Genomic DNA, 18,751 nt, shown 5'->3' on the forward strand with positions numbered 1-18,751 from the left:
TGTTTTTAGCAGCTCCTGACCAGGTATGGCAGCAGTACTTCATTTATATATATATATATATATATATATATATATATATATATATATATATATATATATATATATATGAATGGAGTACTAATCATTTGTTCATGTTATAAGCTCTATTTCCTTTTCGGTTTTATTGAGTTTTTATATCTGGTTGAGATTACTTGTAAATATTAACTCGTTAATATTTATAATATATTTTAAGTTTACCATTTTGATTACCTTGGTAAACTTATTGTAATTTTATTTCTTATATATATATATATATATATATATATATATATATATATATATATATATATATATATATATATATATATATATATATATATTTGTGCTTATTTTAAACGGGCACAAGGTTATATATATTAGTCATCCTTGAATGACGGTAAACGTCATTAAATCAACAAAATTGAGTCAGATTTTGAATTCTCTTTGAGAATGTAGATATATCGACGGAAGCATTTCTCAAACTGAATTCCATAACCGTTCACAAATTTCGCTGATAAAATTAATAATGATTATATCGGCCAGCGTCTGGTAGTCAAGTACAGGACGGGGGAGAGGAAGAAGAAAAGAGCGGGGGAATCAAATTTCCATTCACATTGAATGTCTACGCATCTATCACTTTATTGATCAACCACAAATGCCTGAATCTATTATCAGTAAAAAATCAAAAGAAAAAAACAAGTATCCATCTTTTTATTGCGTGTTCATTGTTGCCAACATGTCTGCTACGTCAGAGCTGAATCTATCCTACCACTGCGCTCAGAACTCTGAATTTACAAGTAACCGACGCGATTGCAACTGAACCTGAACAATTAAGCTTACCAGTCTTTCACTGTATAATAAAGACCAATGTGTACTCTCTCTCTCTCTCTCTCTCTCTCTCTCTCTCTCTCTCTCTCTCTCTCTCATATATATGTGTGTGTGTGTGTGATCATTTCTTTACACCTATGGCATAACGGATCATGATAGAAAGTAAGATGACAGAGTAAGAATTGCTTGACGAATCTCTTTCAAGTATCCAGAAGGAAATTGAGAAAGCCAATCGATCTCCGTAATGAAACTTTTATTTTTTTAATTATTTTCTATACCGGTTGATACGTTGTTTTCTCTTTTTTAAAACTTTCCAGTTTGAAACGCTTTCTTTTGTCATTTTTCTTTCGCCGATTTAGATTAAAAGAAGCAGGCTCTTTATGGGAATTGGAGCTAAGAAGAGGGAGATAATGGTGATGTCTTTTCAAAACTTTGATCATAGCTAAGGAATTCTTTTGTCATATCTTATCAGTGATTTGCTTTTTTACCAATATAATATTCTTGATTTTTCTCCTAAACACACCTGCTCATATTTTTAGTGAATCAATGGCAATACACTAGTCACCTTTTCAGCGTTGTGAATGAGAATTGGTTTGCTGGTTGGATGTTTGGTATTACGGCATGTCAACCATCATTGGGTCATGTTATGCCGAACACCGAACATGCAAGAGTCGCTCCAAAATTAATGCATACTATTTTTTTTCAACTTGAAAACCAAAACGTCGAAGAGCTATGAAAACAAGAGTGATACCATTAAAACGAGCGATCTTTCGTGCTTCAGAATTTTATTTTCTACTTCGCTCCCATTCTCAATGCGCTTTTGCCAACGATGAAGGATGCTTCGGTCTTAAAAGTTGGGAGCGCGCTTTGTCACACATCTGTTGCCACACTGAAATCGACCAACCCATCTTTAAACTGTGCTGACATCAATTGCATCGGCTTCGTAAACGTTCAACAGGCGCCAATGAATATTGATCGGTTCAATTTTTTCTGCATGAAGGAATTCAATGACGCATCTTTGCTTCTGGCGCACGTCTATGGCAGGATTAATTTCTAAGTCTCACACTGCCAATATCTGCAATGGAGAGATGAAACTTTCAGGTCAGGAATGCATAAGTTCAGTCACCATAATATAATCTGCAATATTTTCTAATCTATCTGGGCGGAATAAAAATAGGAGCCATTACGCCAAAAGCAACGCCCCTCGTGCGTTTTGTATACGATTAGCCTGTAGATCTCCCCCAACATTCATACTTGATTAATTCATGGTAACTTAGAAGTTGTCCTGAACTATCAACTGTTTCTTTGCTGAAATAAGGTACAGTCCTTCCAAGCATTACCTCCTTCTTGAGGAGATAGCTTAAAATGTCCATATCAGAGAATGCCGTTCTCGGTTATTTATTATATACCCTTCTGGAGTTCCTCCCCCTCAAAAGAACTACACGCACGCACGCGCGCTAAACTTATTTCATACCTAACCTTGTTCCAGCGGAAGGCAGGTAAATTGTATGTAGATCAATTTTTTTTTCTGCAGGCGTATATATTGAAAACAAATTATTGGAGAGAGAGAGAGAGAGAGAGAGAGAGAGAGAGAGAGAGAGAGTAGCCACGAGGTGTAAGAGACAAAAAAGGAAAGGGAGATACCAAAAAAAGTTACATATTTAGAGATGAGAGGATCCTTGCTAGTTCTTATGCAAGATGAAAAGGCGGAGGATAAGTTGTTAGTTTTCGTCAGGCGTTCTCTTGTGGCTTGATAAGGAGTTGGTCCTTGAGACCCTTGTATAAGAACTAGTAAAGATCCTCGGTCAACGCTAGTTTTACTATTGGGTCATAACCTATCAATAGCAAGAGTCACTCGAGTATAAAGGTTAATGAAACTGAATGATTAACAAACGAAAGATGAAGATCATTATGGGAGTACTAACAGTGATCAAAGATTTAAACGGTGTTTGATTACTTATGTAAGATTATGGCCAATAATTTGTTCCTTTAGATTCGAATACGGTCAAGTTATAATCAACAGAGAAACCACCACACGGTAATGTTTTCCACAAATGGGAAGCGTTCATAAAGTTCTGTCAATGGAAATTTCGCCTGATAAGTCACGTGGAAAGAGAAACGAAAATCTTTTTCTGTTATGAAAAGTCTTATGAGAAGGAATCAAAGATTGGGGCTCAGTCGAGCATCTCCCATCGATAGTCTGTAAACGATAGTTTCTATTTAATCGGTATTTTTGACAGGTACTACCACTCCTCCAGGTCAGAATGGACCTTAGAGAACTGGTAAAGCATTAATTCACACGCTTCATAACTCTCAGATTGGAATCTATCCACTGAATGCATATAATATATATATAACTTTCAATTTGTCTGTACATAAGCAGTAATTTGTTGCTACACAGTCATGAGCATGTTTCAGTCTTCCAGTATTTAGTCACTAGAGACCTCATCAGGAAACAGCGCTTATATTCAAAAGCGGAAAAAACAAATTACTGCTTAAGTAAAGACAAATTGAAAGTGTAACTTGCTCTACTTCTGTATTGAGCACTCTTGTATTAACCTCGTTATATTTCACTGGTTATCTTTCCTTTGAAAAATAGCAACCTCAAATATATATATATATATATATATATATATATATATATATATATATATATATATATATATATGGCATCGACGTTTATATTGAAGCAAAAACCAAATCCCAATTCATTTGCTTTCCCACGAAGACACGAGATCGGTTTTTAATGTGGATAAAATTCAGCCTCTACAAAAAAAAAAAAAAAAAAAATGGGCAGTTCGGATTGGGAATAAAAAAAAAATAAAATTACATCATTCTAGAAGTTCTCTTTCTGACCGAGGACAGAAAAGATTAAATGTAGTACCAAAACAGATATTACATCCTCCCCCCCCCCACACACACATACACAAAAAGGTTTCAGATTTTTAATTTTATCAGTAAAAAAAAAAAAAAAATGGAGGAAACGCAAAAAAAAAAAAAAAAAAATTATGGAGGAAACGCAAAAAAAAAAAAAAAAAAAAAGCTCATACTTTTTCGAGTTTCGATAGAAGTATACTATTGTATACATATTTTCCACTTCCTCACAAGGTTTGTTTAATGTGAAAGGAATCCAGTTTTCCCCCAAAAGGAGAGGCAGTCTGGATTGAGACAGTTTTATATATATATATATATATATATATATATATATATATATATATATATATTTATTATTATTATTATTATTATTATTATTAAAAGCCAAGAACAATGCGAGATTTTTTTTTATATAGAGTAAAATTAAATGAAAACAAAAGAAATAAATTTCTTTTTTTTTGTTGTTTGTTTTTCTTTTTCACAAATTTTAACTCTAAACAACAGTAATTTTTTTTTCTGTTGTATTCAATGGTGTTATAAATCTCAATATATTTCAGACCTATTAGTCCTTTTTCAAGAGAAGACAGCGGAAGAGTGTTCAAAATTGGAAAAGCAGCCGCAGATATATATATATATATATATATATATATATATATATATAAATCTTAGTCTAGAATGATTTCTCCTTAACTGAATGAAGATGAAGTGTAATATTAGAACAGATAGTACACTTTGCTCAAAAGCAAATCATCTGTTTATTTCGCTCTCGTTGATTCGACTTTATTCGCTTCAGTTTACAATGAATTGATGCCGCAAAATAATGATGCAGCTTGTTTGCTGCCGACCGAAAGAAAATATTGATTCGCAGACTTTTCAGGATGTTACGAGAAAGATGAGATCGGCTACTTTGCTTTCTGTAACAATGCGACAATGCCATGGGAATGCTACTGACAATGTTTATGGTTATAAGAATTATGGAAGACCGTGGTAAAGAATGTAGAGAAAAAATAGAAACGATGACAATGAATAAGAAAATTTAATATATAAACGACAGTATGTCGGTCTGTCAGTCTATCTGTCTGTCTCCATATTTTCAAACTATATCTCCTCCGAAACTAAAAGTCGCAGAGCGGCGCTAAGGTCTCAAATGATTGGATTTTTAACGGGCCGTTCTTTTAGGGGTTTTAGCCAGTTAAAATTGTTTTTAAGGGGTTAAAAATGGGTCAAAATTGAAAAAAATCTTTAAACATTTTGTCCATTCATCTTCGTTTATTTTTAATTTTTAATCGGTTTATATGTGTGTCACGTTGGTATAGTGGTAACAACACATGTTTTGAATGCTGCGGTTTTGGTTTCGATTCTAGCTGATGACATCTAAATGCTTTTCTTTTTTTTTTTTACTTTTGAAATCATGACTCTATAATATATACGAAATCTGGACAAATTAAAATATCATATTTAAGCGTATTTACGCCCGGGCAAAGCCGGGCGTTCCTCCCCCGCTAGTCTATACTATTTGTGCTCTCTCTTTCTCTCTTCCTCCTTCTCTGCCTCTCTCTCTCATATATATATATATATATATATATATATATATATATATATATATATATATTCCTCTGTCCAATCTCTCTTCTATCCCCTCTCTTCTTCTGGTCATCGGAAAGGCGAGTATGAAGAAAAGAAAATCTCTCTCTCTCTCTCTCTCTCTCTCTCTCTCTCTTGAATATTTTGCAAAAGAAGCCTTTTAACATTATTTGGATTATTCGGGCGATCGTTCTCATCTTGAGTGACAACGTTTCGGCTGATATAACCTCCAAAGTGTTACTTGTCGAACTCGAGAATTTGTAAGGAATTTAGAAGGGAACTTTTTTTATTTAATTCATGGTGATAGCTTGCTCTCTTTCAGTCAATCATGACTAAGTAAAAGTCCTGAATAATTCATAATTATGTTATTAGTATCGCTCGTAATGAGGATTGAACCGTCAACCTCCAGAAGAGTTTCGCCCAGAACTGATTATTTGTTAGCATTTATTTACTTTACGCCATATGTTCTTGCGATTATAAGAATAGTAGTCCGAAGAATCCAAATGATACAAATTATCGATCCTCGTCTCCAAAATTCCTAAACAAGAACTTTTTATAAGCTCTCGCGACTAACATTTGATCAACATTTCGAATGGAATACTTTTATCCAGTTTGTTGCATAGTTGCTGGACAAAATGTTTGGATCATTTGAAAGTTCAAGAAAATACCGGACTTCTGATGCAATCCTCTATCTCATAATTAGATACGTTCTAAGATGGAGTACTGCTGCCACATTTGGACACGTTCCACACAGTGCGCTCTTCATTACGACCCCTTTATCACAGGTGCTAAACTGTGTTCCAATCTCTGGTTCCTTCTTGAAAAACATTCATACCACGAATAAAACTACTTCTCTCTTCATGTGCTTAGCGTAAGACACGGCTTAGCGTAAGACAAGAGCTTTCCGCTTGTGGAACACATTATCGCGGAACTGCTTCACTCCTGATTATAACTTGTTGTCTTCAAATCTAAGATCAACAAATTCTTGTCATAAACCGTTCCACATGTAATCAAACGCACTTTGCCAACTGAAAGATGTGGAACACCATGAAAGTGCAAACATCGATCAATGATATTGTCATTTTGTAACGTGCGTACCGTCGCAAATTGACAAATAAAGAAAATATATCCGACTCGGCTTTTTTCCTGTTTTAGCTTTACTTTCCAAATAATGCCAGCTTTTTTGTTTTTTCTAACTGTTCATTTCGTCTGACATGAGATTAACAAAACCCCGCCGTCTTTACACAAGCTTGAGTCTCTCGCTGCCACCACGGGACCACACGTCCATCTCACCCTACGCGCGTTTTTCTTTCTGATCATCCACACGCCGACTGTAGCCAGCCATTTCCCGTCTTCGACTTGACACGCCCAGCTTTTACAACGCGCACTTTTCTTCTCTCCGACCACGTGCTGTCCTTTTATTTTACTTGTTCTTCTCACACAAGCCCGCGCACACTATCTAATTTGCATATGTGCTTTTTCGGCTACTGCTGCTAATATCTTCGAAAGCCAACTGTCCTACAGCTCCTATTGATATTCCCCCACGCGTTCATATGCGCTCTGTTACCTTAGCGCTAGAGTTTGATTAGTAGTGATCCAACTGTAAAAAGTGACTATCGAGGATCTTTGTTACTCCTTATATAAGAATCACAATGATCAACTCTTTTTTACAATGACCCAAGAAAACCGCTTTATGAAAGCTAACCCCCTCCATCTCCCTCTCTCTACCTCCCCCCCCCCATTTATTATAATAACTGTAGGAAGAGAGAGCGGATACTATTTTTTATTTTGTTTATAGTTTACTGTCTTACAAACTCACTTTTACCTGGTTCAAATTATCTCTCATAAGCCAGCGGTATTCATTCTAGACGGGTTGAACCGGCTTTCCTCGTAGGAGGAAGTTTCATGAGAATATCAAGTTCACAAGCGGTCCCCAGTCGGATGTATATCCCGATTAAGTCAAATGACGACGTTGGGTTTTTGCAGTTCTTGCAGTGAAGTGTCTACATACTCCCACATACAGCGTAGTATTCTCAAATGGTTACTCGTCTGGTACTGACCAGCTCATCGTTGCTTAACTTTGGCGATCTAGCGAGAATCGATGTATCATCGTGATCGAGCTAAATCGATGACACATTTTTCTATTTTTATAATATATGCAATATGCAGTTTCCAGATTTAGCTTAAAACAAGGTCCTATATCAAGATCAAACAATTTTATTGTGCAGTGTTCATTTTATATTCCTGCCGTTCATCCATGAACATAAAAAACGATGTTTAATTAAAACGTCGTTTTTTTTTTTTTTTGTTTTTTTTTTATTTGAAATTATTCAAATTTAAAAAAAAATACTAATGTGAGGTTAATGGCTGAGATCTAGTGTACACATGAGTCCCCATTCGTTTCTGGGAAACGTTGGGTTGACCGTTAATAATATTTGAAAAGAAAAGGAGAAACATCTTAAGAATAACAGATAAAAAATTAGAACAAATAGCAAATAAAAGATAACAAGCTTTGATTACAGCATCTTTAACATTTGTTTTTATCACAGCTGCTATTACGAAAGTTATTCACGTGTATGGATCGATTATGAACCCCACCTCCAAAAAAAAACAATATATTTCATTTTAATTAATAAAACACATATGGTCTTGAGGCAGAGTAATAGAAACACTTTGTAAATGCGTGATATCCTGAAATATCGTGAATTTTTTGCGTCGCACAAGACTGATATAGGAGGATGAATGGAAACACATAAGATTTATTTTTTTAAATAAATATTGATAATAATAGAAAATCCTCGAATGCAGCCAACAATCTATATAAATTAACCAGCCACAAGGAAATTGCAACAGAGATTAAAACAAAATCCAAGGGAAGTGAAACTTGGAAACATCTCAATTTATATACATATTTTTCAAAAATGAGTACATAATGAAATGAATAATAAAATAAATAACAAAATAAATAATATAAATAAATAATAATATAAAATGAATAATAAAATAAATAATATAAAATGAATAAAATATATGATACTATAGATAATAATATAAATAATAATATAAATGATATAAAATGAATAATATAAACAATATAAATAAATAATAATATAAAATGAATAATGAAATGAATAATATAAACAATATAAATAAATAATAATATAAAATGAATAATGAAATGAATAGTATAAATGAATAATATAAAATGAATAATAAAATAAATAATAATATAAATAAATAATAAAATAAAATGAATAATTAAATTATTAATAAAATATAATAAAATAAATATATTAATTAATTTTTAAAAATTGAATCAGTTTCGACTAATACCAAACAAAAAAGTCATCATGGATCAAGGAGAGTTTAAAGACCGAGGAGGGAGAGCACTGATCAGACATCCGCTAAAAGTGCAAATCGGATTTGGACTTGTGGGGTGCGGTGGGGGCGTGTTGCCACCCAAATTCCAACAAAAGACACATAGTTGCTGCCAGCGAGAAATCAATGGCAAGCAGCTATTGCGATTACAAAAACTCATTTTGAAAGCTTATGAGTGAGTAATCTCTGATGATGACCTTGTGAGAACTCTTACTGAGTACAAAATCAATGATAATACTTTTGTATTTTGGTCTCAAAATTATCTTTCAAGGTGGTGCCCTATCACCACTACTGTCCATCATAGCCATGACGCCCCTTAACAATATACTAAGAAAATGCCAAACCGGCTTACAAGTTCACTAATACATATGAAAGAATGAACCACCTAATGTACATGGATGACTAAAAACATGTTTGCCAAAACAAAAAAATAAACTATAGACGCTAATAAACAGCACCGGAATTTTCAGCCAAGATATCTGAATGGAATTCGGCAAGAAAAAGTGCGCACTACTGATCATAAGAAGAAGGAAACTGGAAGCAATGAAAAGTATGGTACTTTCTAACGAAACGAAAATTAGGACACTAGGTGAACATGATAACTTCAAATATATGCGAATTCTGGAAGCAGACACCACCAAAACAACAGATATGAAAGGGAAAATTGGATATTAATATCTCGGAAGAACAATAAAAACTCTTGGAAACGAAACTATATAGTAGAAACCTAATTAAAGGTATAAACACATGGGTAGTAACATTAGTAAAATAGTTTGCATCGTTTATAGGTTGAACCAAAACATCAAGGCATCTAAACCAGAAGACCAGGAAACTCATGACTATGCACAATGCACTGCACCCAAAGGATGATATTGACCGATTCTATGTGAAAAGGAAAGACGAAGGAAGAGGGCTAGTTTGTATAGAAGACTGTAGATAACACAAAAAAAAGAATTAGAAAAATAAATAATGTAGGACATCGAAAGAATAATTACCACAGTCAGAACCACGGAAAAAAAAGAACAAGACGGAAAAAGAGACAAGGGATAAGACGAGAAAAGAAAAACGAGAAAAGAAACAGCTACACGGGCGATTCATAAGAATGACAAAATGTTAGACTATGGAAAACACTTGGACATGACAACAAATAGGAAACCGGAAGATAGAAACTGAATTCCTAATAACAGCTGCAAAAGATAACGTAATTAGTACAAACCACATCAAAGCAAGGATCGACAAGATACAAGAAAACAGCAAATGCAATAAGTTACATAATAAGCGAACACAACAAAAAAAAATTAATACAAAAATAGACACGATCAAGTGAAGAAGACAGTATATTGAGAATTATGCAGACAACTGAATCTTAAACACCCAGATAAATGATACAAATACAAACCGCCGGCAGTACTTGAAACTGGAAGTCACAAAGCTTTATAGAACATGGATATACAATATTCAAGCAAGAAAACCGGATGTTATAATTTTTAACAAGAAAGAAAGGTTCTGCACGATTGTAGACTTTGCCGCTCTAGCAGACCACAGAGTGAAGATCAAGGAGACAGAAAAGCGGAGTGAATATACAGAACTGGCCAGAAAGCTCAAAAGGGTCTGGAAGATGAAAAAATCAGTATAACAGTAATAGTAGGAGCACTAGGAACAAAACCGAAAAACGTTGAAAAAAGAATGGGAGAGATTGGAATCAGAGGGATGGCTGAGAAAATACAATGGATAACAATAATGAAAGCGGCTGAAATATTAATTAAAACTCTTGAATGCAGAGACTAAGACGCATGATACATAGGCGCTAGCTTAACATATAGAAACTGCCATAGCGATAAAACACAATGAAATACAACATGCAATCATGAAAACTGAAACTGCAGAAATATAAGCTTACCTCCCCTCTCCGCTTTTTTTTTTCTCTCTCTAGTGTCACTATAAAGCTAGTGGCACACCAAATAAGCGAGGGTCAAGGAGGATGGAAAGACCGAGAAGAGAAAAGACTAACCAGACCTCTGCTGGATGAGTGCAAAAAGGACTGGGACCTTCGGGAGGCTTATTGCCATCCAAATTCCAGTAAGGACCAATGGTCACTGCTAACGAGAAATCAATGGTAAGCAGCTGTTGCGATAACGAAAATTCATTTGCAAAGGTTATCGAAAGAAGTAGAGAGTACTGGAAATCTGGGGAGGCTTGTTGTCACTCAGACTCCAGAGAACACCACAAGTTGTTCTCAAAGAGAAACTTACTCTTAATGAGTAAATAATAACAAAAAAATTAATAAATAAATCTCCATTAATTATCAGATATTAATACCTTTATGATTTGAAAATTTTCTGTGTTAATAAAGGGACATAATTTGCTCATGTCATGGGACCGGCATAATCGCGTTGACATGCCAGTTCTCTTCAGATCACCGATGTTAAGCAACATTGAGCCTGGCTAGTACCAGATGGATGACCAATTGGGGATTCTATGCGCTGTATGTGCTCTCCGCTTATCTCGGCATTTGTTTCCAGTCGTCCTGTACATACATTTCACTTGTCACTAGTACTTAACAATATTGACTCAGGAGAGGTGTGGTTGGAGATTGCGCACCTCCTGCCACAAAAATTGCAATCGCAGTATCCATATTATCCATAATCTGTCAAAGACTGAATAAACCCGTTTTTTTGTTTGTTTTTTTTTTGTTTTTTTTTTGTTTTTTTTTTTTTGTTTGTATTTTTTTTGTGATCGGTGTAATCGGGGATTCGTTTCATATCTACATCGCCTTCCGACGAGGACTTTATATAACGCACTAGCAGGGCTACCCGGCGTTGCTCGGGACCGTATAAACAATGAAAAAACAAAAGCAGATATTGAACATATGTTTTATTCTTAGGGGAGAGGAATCTTTCATCTCAAGTTTTAGCGTTACAAACAAACATTTGTCTTTTATATATATAGATAATGACAGGTTTTTTGGGGGGGCCCCCCTCGAAGATAACTGATCAGTTGACCAACTTCTAGTGGTCCGTTTGACGTGAAATTTCGATATTTGTCATCCGAGTGATGGGGCTTCGATATGATACCAAATTTGTCAAGTTTGGTTCCGTCTTTCAAAAGTTTTAGCGTTACAAACAAACATACATACACACAGACGTTTGGCTTTTATATATATAGAAGATTGAATCATGTGGATGGTATTCAGCTCCTCTACAAGAAGGTATTCTTGATGGGACAAGATACCCCAGTCGATAAGGATTTCTCCTTTGTCTGGAGATGCAGCAGATGCTGTACTTTGAAATATTTATTTGCAGAAAATATATTTACATTTGAAACTAATTAGGCATAATACCATTCCAAAATGTGGGGAAAATGGCTGTCGTTGGTCATCCTTTTGTCAGCATTATTTTACAAAAATGTCTATCCTACTCTTGACTATCACTAATCAACATAATACCACATTTACTCCAGGAAGCCACCCTACTTAAAATTTCCCAAATGGTTAAAAAAAAAAAAAAAAAAACAATTATTGTTTATGCATATAAATATGTTTATATGTTATATACAATAATTTCATTTTTTTTCTTGGCCTTCGAGACAAGATCAAAGTGTAGTATCTGTTCTTCAGATGCTGCACTTAAGATAATTTGTACCAGTCAATGGAGGGGAAACCCTCTATACTGGGACAATTATTATTTTTGGTAACCAGAGTGACCCCTTTTAGGGGAGCTGGTTTTTACCTCACATTAAAAACGGCCTTGTGCCTAATTTGCTCAGTGGGGGAGCAAATAAACACCATCTGTTCTTCAGATGCTGCACTTCTATTTCTTGTTCTCTTTCGGTGGAGGAGAAATCCTTCACGACTGAGACAATTTTTATTTTTGTACCTTTTCTCCACGTTAAAAAACGACCCTGGTATCTAACTCTGTCCCGTGGGGAGGCATAGTAAATAGGTACAATAATTTCATTGGAAAGAATCGTGAAGTGGAAAAAAAAATTTAACAATAAATTTGGTTAGTAAATCCCTCCAAACTCTTTCTAAATAATACACTACTCAGTTTCTCTGTTTGTTCCGAACCGGAAACAAGCACGCCAATTTCTAAGTGGGGTGGGGGATCTAAATGGGAGAGAAAAGAAAAATGGAAGGTGGGTTGTAGAATTGGTGATGTCTCTCTCAAATATTTTTAAATGCTAGACCGCCCACTGTTTTCCGGTTTGTACTGAACAGATCTCGAAAGCCGAGTAGCATCGATTAAACGTGTGTGTGTGTATATATATATATATATATATATATATATATATATATATATATATATATATATATATATATATATATATATATATATATATATATATATATATATATATATATATATATATATATATTAAATACATTTCCTTTTGCAAAACGAACCTTTCTTTTCGGTGTTTTAACTGGCATTGTGTGTGAATTCTCTTGCGAAAAGAAAACGTTTCTTTGATAACGTTTTAACGTGTCTGATAAATCCATAAAAAACAATGGTTTCTGCAATTCTTGGAAAATATATAAGGATTTCGCAACAAATAAATTTATGAAACAGTCATTGTTTTCCTAATAAGTTCCCCCCCCCCCCGAAAGAAATCCTCCGACTCCTTCGATTTTGTGTACTCATCCTTTCTCTTTCCTCAGCCTTCTTATGCTCTTCCGTCCATCGCGTCTATGTTGCCAAGGTTACTTGTTATTTCTTCCCGGTAGCTTTATTTCTATGGCAACAGTTTCTTTTGGGATTAACATTCCTTAAGCGGTGATTGGAGATGCAGATGAGAGCACTAACAGGAATTAATGAAAGCGTAAAAGTGGTAAAAGGAAGAAAGAAATCGTGAACAAACGAATACAAAAAGAAAGAAAGAAAAGAAAAAAAGAAAATATTATTACTATCTAGCAGGGAGACCGGACGCTGCTCGGGATTAAATGAGGATCAACAAATGTTTACATTTCCAATATTTTTATTGTCATTGAAATCGGTGAAATCGACCACTTTTCAATCAAATTGATTGATTGCCTGCTCTTGTTGGGAACCCACCGAGGTGCACAGGAAGAAGCTTCACATACCTCCATGCAGAAACTTAGTCTACATTGCACTGTAGAGAACCTACTGCTGATTTTATAAAATTATTTTATACATAATGGCTTGAATTAAAGTTCAAAATGCAAAAGTGAAGTATAATGGTTTGTGTTCTAAACAGAAACATTCATTTCGAACGCACCTCTGTCATATCAAAGAACCTACTGTTGATTTTATACGCCGGGTCCTTCTATTTGTGCGGTAATAAAACTTCTCAAATGCATTTGCGACGTTAGGCTGTATAAGGAGCTTAACTTTGGTAAAAATCGAACTGTTACTTCTTTAATCAAATTTATTCGATTATCGATTTTCGCTATTTATCGGAGGCATTCCGATACAAAACCTATTTAAGAACACTCTAACTCACTTTAAGACTCATAACATAACATTATTTAACAAACGAAACAAAAGATATCGTAAATACTTAAAATAGCACAGTCCGTAAACTGCAGAAGTACCAAAAGAAAGAAAGATTAGATCAATAAAAACATGAATGAGCTAAAAAATAATTTTTTAAATTACAAAAAATTTACAGAAAAATATAGTTTTCAGATGAAAAACATTATCAAAACATGATTATCTTTCCCTTAAAAATAGTAACTGAAGCAAAGAATGTTGCTTTGCTTCTGTGTTACGCTGTTTGTGTAAATTCGTCTTCGATATTTCGATTCTTTAAATAAATCTTAAATCTTTAAACGATGTAATTTACGCCTAACCATACAAACTTGCACTATAGAAATTGTAGGCGTTACGAAAAAAAAAACAAAAAAAAATCCGTGTGTTTCTTTCTGGTTAACTGTTAAAGTACTTGATAGGTTACTTGTTTCAAATACTTTAAAGTTATTCATAAAGTGATAAATAGTGTAGAAGCAAATACGCTCTTTAAAGTAAGTGAAGGGACGAAGGTGAAGACACGTGAGATCAATGAGATGTATTACTCGAAACTACAATATATATATATATATATATATATATATATATATATATATATATATATTTATGAGAGAGACAGATGGCAATTAAGCTACACAGAATATTCCGCGTTTCGTCCTCGTGAGAATTCGTCAGGCATAAGCTACCTAGCTTTATCTATGTATTGAACACTGTTGAAGTAAATACTGAAAATTTACGCATAAAATTATCTTCGTATATTAATTTGTGATTAAATGAAGTAGTTTATATATATATATATATATATATATATATATATATATATATATATATATATATATATATATATATATATATATATTGTGGGAGTTTGTTTATGCAACCATTTTTAATTTCCCGTGAGAATGAAACAAGGACGCATCTGCGTAGTTTACTTGCAATAGAAATTATTATATATATTACTTTCGCTTCCTTCAACAAGGATTTGCCCCTTATGAAAATTTATAAAAACCTCTTAATATCGTAATGCGAAGTTCTGGTTGCTGCTGTTGAACACTATTGGACTAAGATCACTGTGTATGCCTACCGATTTAAAAAAAAATCCTCATGTTAATTTATGGTGGCTTAACAGCTGAATACCAAACTGTAGACTCAAAATGACTCTAGAACTGGGTTCGAATCTTTCAACCGGCGTAATTATCTTTTCTTGCACTAAAGATTGTTTAAGCATGAAACTCTAGTGTGTGGGGTGGGGGAAAATAATACGAGGGACGTTCCAAAAGTAATGCATTCTATTTTTATTCCACCTGAATGGATCAGAAGGGATTGAAAATTGCATTGTTATGATGACTGAACTTATGCATTTATGACCTGAAAATTTTCTGCATGATGACTGAAGTTATGCATTTATGACCTGAAAGTTGACGGCATGAGATTTTAAGAAAGTAACCTCTGGCATGGACGTGCGTCAGAAGCAGAGATGCATAATTGAATTCCTTCATGCAGGAAAACTTGAACTGATCAACATTGCGCCTGTTGAACGTTTACGAAACTGGTGCAGTAGATGTCAGCACAATTAGAAGATGGGTTCGTTGATTTCAGAGTGGTGACTGAGATGCGAGTGACAAAGCGCGTCCGGACTTTTACGACAAAAGCATCGTTCATCGCTGGCAAAAGTGCATTGAGATTGGTGGTGACTATGTAGAAAAATAAATTCTAGAGCACAAAATGCCGCTCGTTTTAATGGCACTACTCTCGTCTTTGTAGCTCTTCAACGTTTTAGTTCTTTTAGTTATAAAAATAGGAGGGCTTACTTTTGGAAAAATCCACGTAGCAGGGTTATAGTGCGGAACAATCGGTTGTGAGAAAAGAGTTTTACTTATACTAATCCTCTATGGTAACCGATATTAATAAAAAGGCGTAAATAAAAGTGCATAAAATTTTTAAATAATATATGTATACCAGGCGTGGCTGCTCAACAATGTCCCTTTCCACTACTTGACTCATTTGACTATTTCTTCTGTGGCGGTGTTAAGGTCAAGATCAACACTCACGTTCATAAGACGATCGACTCTCTGAAGGCTGACATCGTGGAGGCGTTCGCAGCTATAGACAAAGATATTGTTGCCAAATCCTGTAACTCATACTGAGCTCACCATGAGATAGTCGCAAAATGATGTAGTATGTAACTCTAATTATTGCTAAAGAAACTGTCGGATCTTTGGATAGAAAACTTTGGTTTTATTGCCTATTTCGTATTCTTTTTATTAAGTTTCGGATTTTGTTGCAGCAACCTTTTATATATTTTTGAAGACGTTTGTTGATCAGAATGAAATCCATAAATCTGTCTCCTACATCTCAATAGTTGAAAACGACTATGTTGCGGTTAGCTGAGAAGCACCCTCGCGATACTGTGTTACACTGACGGGCAATTCTAGGAAATAAACTCTCTTCACAGAAATTCCGTTTACTTTTAGGTGCACGAAGGGAGAAAAAGAAATTATTGACAGTGCGTGTAACTAAACTAGTTGTGTTGTGAATTCTTTTATACGTGGGAACCATAGATTGGAGCTTAGTTGTGCACCTAACATGAAAATGACGATAGAACAAAATTAAATAAGACCAGCAACCTGTATCCTGTAAGAAAGTGGCTGCGTGGAAATGAAGGGGACATTCCTCACTGGATTTTGAAGTTGGTTTTGTACTCTGTTAAGACATGACCGGGTGCTCTGCGTGCTATCTCCCCAGATGTGGCAACAGTATTCTATTCGAGGCAGTATTAGACTCTTGTACAGATAGAGGGTATCAATTTTCATAATTTAAATTCAATAGTAATATCCCTTTTGAAATAACTGTTTGTCAGAGTTAAGAAAGCAATGACTTTTTTCTCGTAAACATAATTGTCATTTTAATTATTTGGATTATTCGAACTAATGTTCTCATCTTGAGTGTTATTTGCTTAATGTTTCGGACCATTTAACCTCCGACCTTCAAGTGTATTTTACTCAACTCTGGAATCTTTCTGTCGAACTCGGGAATCTACTAACAGACCCCTTTATTTAATCCATTGTGATAATATGCTCTCGTCATGTCAGCCATGACCGGGTAGAAGCTGCATTCTTTGTATGGCACTGCACTGAAGATTGAACCTTCAACCTCTAGAATGACATAATTGTTATTTTCAACTAAATACTCTTTAAATAAAGCAAACGAATATGTTTCTTCCTTATTGATTTATTTAAAATTGTAGACATATTTTTTGCGATAAAAAATAATTGCCATCTAAGTAAACATCTAATCAATAAAACGAATATCATTTTTTATTTTAAATATAATTATTGAAAATTATGCTTTTTTTAGTCGACATAATTTTGTTTTGGAACAATTATTTTTTTAAAAACGGGTAAAGTCAATGATTTATCTTAGCGACATCAGATTAATGACCAAGTTCATTTTTTTATGAGTTTTTTACGAATATGGAATACCTCAGTGTATTTATATAGATTGTGTAGAACATAATTTCGTCGTTTTGAAAACAACGTAAAGGAATGGACAAATGTCTTACGCAATGATTTCAGCGGCAGGAAAAAAAAACACCTTGTGTATGAAATTCGCTCTTGTCACGTACGTAACGTTGCGCGCGTATTTCTTACTTTATAAATGAAATACGTTTGTGAACCACCGCTCGGTAAAAATGCAGTCGATGGGCTTAATCTATTGCGGATTTACCTCCCTTCCTCCCGCCTTGTCCTATTTTCAGGGATGTGGACGCACTTTTGTTTTGTTAAATTGCCATCAGTTGTCGTATTGACTTGTCATAATGGAATGCTAAGAATCGCAAATGGAATTTGAAGGGTGTAAGAAGAATGAGGGGAGGGGGGCTAGCTTCAGCGGAAAAGCGGGGGAGGGGGTTTGGCTACTGACAAGGAAAGACGAAGGATGCTTAATTGACAGGATCGAGACAAAAAATGATTTGAAGCATAATGGATACTTGTTTACGATTATTTTAAAATGTATCGTGTGTATATATATATATATATATATATATATATATATATATATATATATATATATATATATACACACACACACACACACAGTTGTGTATATTGCAGAAAAAATCCGACGATAAAAAGTCAACACATTCCCAGGAGGTACTAACTAGTGTGATGACGCCCTATATTGACAAAATCACCACTGGACGCTTCTACGTCTTCCAGCAGGACTCCACTTCTGCACATCAGCCCATGACGAGTCAGGCTTGGCTGCTCAACAATGTCCCTTGTTGTCGCCGAACTTATAGTCGCCCTCCTCACCAAACTACTTCACTCACTTGATTATTTCTTCTGTGGCGTTGTCGAGACTAAGACCAACAAGCATGCTCGCATCACGGTCGACTCTCTGAGGGTTGCCATCGTGGAGACGTTCACGGCTACCGGTAAGAACATTGTCGCTAAAGCATATAACTCATTTCGAGCTTATCTTGAGATAGTCAGCGCAAAAATAAAACTATTGCTAAATATACCGTCGGATCTCTGGAGAAAAAAGTTTTATTGCTAATTTCGTAGTTTTTTTGTTTTTTTTAT

General features: G+C 34.6%; 1 protein-coding gene across 4 annotated transcripts in view; it reads left to right on the plus strand.

Annotated features, from left to right (window-relative positions):
• The window catches only part of LOC145297565 (aquaporin AQPAe.a-like), a 197,610-nt gene that overhangs the window by 167,960 nt on the left and 10,899 nt on the right, over positions 1-18,751 (plus strand). The gene's annotated exons all lie outside the window — the stretch shown is intronic.

The sequence above is a fragment of the Euprymna scolopes genome, chromosome 18, assembly GCF_053919585.1.
Source record: "Euprymna scolopes isolate OS-2025 chromosome 18, ASM5391958v1, whole genome shotgun sequence".
Taxonomy (NCBI): domain Eukaryota; kingdom Metazoa; phylum Mollusca; class Cephalopoda; order Sepiida; family Sepiolidae; genus Euprymna; species Euprymna scolopes.